This window comes from Callorhinus ursinus, unplaced genomic scaffold, assembly GCF_003265705.2.
Source record: "Callorhinus ursinus isolate GAN/ISIS: 27379988/994484 unplaced genomic scaffold, GSC_fseal_2.0 scaffold4, whole genome shotgun sequence".
Taxonomy (NCBI): domain Eukaryota; kingdom Metazoa; phylum Chordata; class Mammalia; order Carnivora; family Otariidae; genus Callorhinus; species Callorhinus ursinus.
In genome coordinates, this window is record NW_027397066.1 from 142045482 (window position 1) to 142050240 (window position 4759).

At 33.9% G+C, this 4759-nt stretch overlaps 1 pseudogene; it reads left to right on the plus strand.

Moving 5' to 3' along the window:
- Window positions 1-3236: 3236 nt before the first annotated feature.
- LOC112825759 (DDB1- and CUL4-associated factor 13-like) lies at window positions 3237-4513 on the plus strand (annotated as a pseudogene).
- The last annotated feature ends 246 nt before the right edge of the window (window positions 4514-4759 follow it).

A 4759-nucleotide genomic window follows, 5' to 3' on the forward strand; every position in this document is an offset into this window, starting at 1 on the left:
TATTTATTTAACAGAGAGAGAGAGAGAGAACATACACACACATGTGAACACAAACAGGCAGAGTGGCAGGCAGAGGGAGAGGGAGAAGCAGGCTCTCCACCAAGCAGGGAGCCCAACACCGGCTAGATCCCAGGACCCTGAGATCATGACTTGAGCTGACGTCAGACACTTAACCAGCTGAGCCATTCAGGTGCCCTGACACCAGTTTCTTAATAATTATCTTATAATAAATAATGTACCAGCCCTGCTTTCTATAGACATTACCCCTGGTGTGGTAAGGTGAAAGCCAGATGGGAAACGCTCCTAGATAACTAGCCAAAGACTTCATATATGCAAGGTGGAGAATGATAGACTATCTCCATTTATATGCAGTAAGAGACAGGAGTCCCATTTTCCTCCCAAAAAAGAAAGAATTAAAAAAAAAAAAGCAAGCTTTTGCCACTTCAGGATGCAATAGAAAAAAAATCTTGGATTCTTACTCTTGTGGAATATAAATACATTTTTTTCATGGGCCAGATAAGCCCCAGATGTCTCTGGCTTTCCTAATAGAAAGATATATCTGATATTTATATAATATACTATTAGAAAAGTAAATACCTAGGGAGCAAGCACTCTAGTCTTTCTGGCACCTTGGGGCTTAACCTGGTGACCAGTCCAGGCTATAACCATTTGTCTTTATAAGAAATATGAGGTGTTTTATTATCCTTTTGGATGAGAACAATAAACTAGAAAAATGGCTACTGGTTTAATTCTAATGGTATAGGAAAAGTAAAATGCTCCCAGAGGAAGTGAAAGCAATATTTCCTATTTTTACATCATATTTCCCTGTCTCAGAAGAGTAAGGTGTTTTTACAGAACCACTGAGAAAGAACATGAAAGTTTCATTTCTGAACAGGCTGTCACTGGTTCCATACTATCATACTAAGCCATGTGGACTTTAGCATATTTTGAATTGGTTATCTCATTTTTTCTTACCTATTTGTGGAGTAGTTGATGCCTACTAGTCTATGCTCTGTCACAGATGTACCAGACTACATGTTTCATTTCTCCTTGGAGATGTCTGTTCCTTTTTTGACAGGTTACTTGGTTGTTCTGAAAACTAGATCTCTGATGGGTTCAATTAAAGATCTAGTTTTGCACTACCCTCAAATTTTTCTCATTGCTAGGTCAAGTGCTGTACTTTTCTTCTTTTTCTTTTCTTTTTTTAATTCTTTTTAGCTTCTGTCTTCAGTGGAAGCAGAATATATATCTAGTACTTACTCTTTGGTGTTTGGCTTCTTTTGCTCAATTATGTTTATGAAATTTATACATGTTATTTCATAGGGTAGAAGTCCATTCTTTTTTATTGCCAGTATTACAAAGTATTCTGTATGATTTTATAATTTATTTATGTATTCTACAGTTGAAGGATGTTTGGAGCTATTATATCCCATTTGGAGCTATTATAAAAAAAGCTGCTCTGAATATTTTTATGCAGTTTTTTTTGTGGAAACATACTTACAAATTTTGCAAAGAAACTGCCTTGATATAGGTAGATATATGTTCACCTTTAGTAAGTAATCTAGTTTTATAAAGTGATAATAGAAATTTCCATACTTAATGCAAAGAGTGACAGTTTCAGTTCTTTTTTAATTCTTGCCAACATTGATATTGTTGGCCTTTTAAAAGTTAATGTTAATTATTAATATTAATTATTATTCAGTAATAATTGTGAAATGGTCTGTTTGAGTTTGTGCATTGATTATAGAGTTAGAACTGGAATAAAATTTTGTTCCAGTTTATAAATTCTAATTCAGCTGTTCTTTTTTTTTTTTTTGGCACGTTGTACTACCCAATATTACGTTTGACATAGTCAGTTGAGAGAGATGAAGTGAATCAATCTGGCTTCTTTTAGTGCTTATATTTTTAAAAGATGAGGAAGGGTTTTGAATAACAAATGAACATAGAAAATAAAATTTGCAGACTGGTTCTGAATTTTAAACTGTTTCTTCATTTCTATAAATATAATATAGAAATTATATTTATATTTATAATGTAATTCCAGTTCATGTCATCCAATAATACTTCCCAAATAGGATATGAATTTTTACTTGGAATAAGTTATTCAGAGTATGTATATGTGCTCTGCACATAGTTGAAATAAAGTCTTTTTAAAGTTAATGTGTCAAGGTTGTACCAACATACTTTTAAGAAAGCAGGTAAAAACTGATTAGCTTTCCCTTTTTAATGGGTTTGTCATGTAACTAAACGATTGGTTTGAGCTTATGTGTGGCAGTTACCTTCTTATCAGTGCAAGAATAAGATGCAAATATTTGAATTTAATCACATGCAATTTTTTTTCTGATTTCATATCCAATACTAAAGCACAGAGAAATAAAGATACATAAATAAATATTTTTCTTTAGTTTAAAGATTGGTCAAGTATACACAAAACATACTATATTATATATAATAGGAGAAAAGAAACATCAGTTAACTATCAAAAGGAAAGCAGCCTCCAAGCTAAGATATGTTTGGGTTCTTTCTCCAGTATTAGTAATAGCAAGCCTTCATGTAAAGGATTCATCAAACAAATGATAAATACCTGATATTCAGTGAATTTGACATTTCAAAAGGAAAATAATTAGAGATCTTGGGGTCTTGTTCTAGTTTTGAGGATTGAAAAAACATGCACAAAATACATCCCCTGACGAATCATAGCTTGTTATTAACTGAAAGTGCATAGATAAAACATTGGTTACATTGTGAGGAATCACATGAAGTGCATGATAGGAAAGCCAAGAACAATAATCTATGTTAATATATATATATCTCTTTTCAAACTTCATCCCATATTTTAACATCATAAGAAAAAAGAACATTGTTTTCCAAAGTAATAGTACTTAGACAGTCATATGTCACATGTAAAAAATTAATCTTCATATATACAAGATTACATATATAATCTTGTCATAACTTCCCAATATGTTAATGTGAGCAGCTCATCCTACTGCAGTTAATAAAATATTCACCCTCCATTTAACCCTTTTGCAAGAGGCTTTAAAATTTAAAAAAAAAAAAATACCTATTTAGAAAACACAGAGAAATGTGTGGTCTATTGAGAGAGAGATAGGATAAGTGATGAGCTTTAAAATAATTAGGAAGGGTAACCCAAACTCGGAGGAAAGTCTTGGGGAGTCGGGGACAACTAGAAGCCAAAATGAAGGTGAACATTCTGAGCCAGAACCCGGACAACAATGTCCGCGAAACTGAACTGGACTTACAAAGAGTTCAAAGAAACTATGATCCTACCTTACATCCTTTTCACAAGAATACGTAAGAGCTTTAAATGCTACCAAACTGGAACGGGTATTTGCAAAATCATTCCTTGCTTCTCTGGATGGTCACTGAGATGGAGTCAATTGCTTGGCAAAACATCCAAAGATCCTGGCTACTGTCGTTTCTGGGGCATGTAATGGAGAGGTTAGAATTTGGAACTTGACTAAATGAAAATATATCCATACAATACAAGCCAATGAAGGTTTTGTCCGAGGAATATGTAGTCACTTTTGTGGGACTTCTTTTTTTTACTGTTGGGGATGATAAAACTGTGAAGCAGTGGAAAATGGATGGATCAGCCTATGGAGAAGAGGAGGAACCATTGCATACAATATTAAGAAAAACAGTGTATATAGGAATTGATCATTACTGGAAAGAAGTGTTTTTACCACATATGGACAGCAAGTAGACATTTAGGATGAACAAAGAACAAGTCCTATATGTTCAATGACTGGGGATTCAACAGTATATAAGTAGTGTTAAATTTAACCCAATTGTGACACTTCTCTTGGGACGTTGTGCTTCTGACAGGAATAGAGTACTGTATGATATGAGGAAAGCTACTCCCCTGAAAAAGGTCATCTAGATATGAGAACAAATACAGTTTGTTGGAACCCTAAGGAAGCTTTCATTTTTACTGCAGCAAATGAAGATTATAACTTGTGTACTTTTGATATGCATTCACAGGACACTCCTGTAATGGTATATATGGATCATGTATCTGCAGTGCTTGATGTGGATTACCCTCCCACTAGGAAAGGGTTTGTGTCTGCTAGTTTTGATAAATCTATTTGTATCTTTCCTATAGACAAAAGTAGAAGCAGGGAACATGCAACATGTTATCTGTGTAAAATGAACTTCTGACAGCAAATATATTATGTGTGGATCTGATGAAATGAACATTCGTCTATGGAAAGCTAATGCTTCTGAAAAATTGGGTGTGCTCACATCATGAGAAAAAGCAGCCAAAGATTATACCCAGAAGTTGAAGGAGAAATTTCAACATCATCCTCATATAAAAGGCATTGCTCATCACCGGCATCTACCAAAATCTATCTACAGCCAGATCCAGGAACAGCACATCATAAAGGAAGCTCGCCGACCAAAGGAGGTGAATCGTCTCAAACATGGCAAGCCTGGGTCTGTGTCAATTGTGTCAGAGAAGAAGAAACACATAGTGGTACTTGTGAAATAATACTTGGTATTCCTACCAATCCTGATGTATAATTGTTTGTTACATTTTGATGTGTGGACTCTGCAAATAAAGTACTAGCTCTAGAAGAATAAAAATAAATAAATAAATAAATAAATAAAAAATAATTGAAAAACAACAAAATAGAAAAAGAATACAGTAGACAATTTACTTTTGGGCAGTAAAATGGCACTCAAGGTCAGTGTTTGCCCCATCAATTATTATTAAATAGGAAATATTTTAAATTAC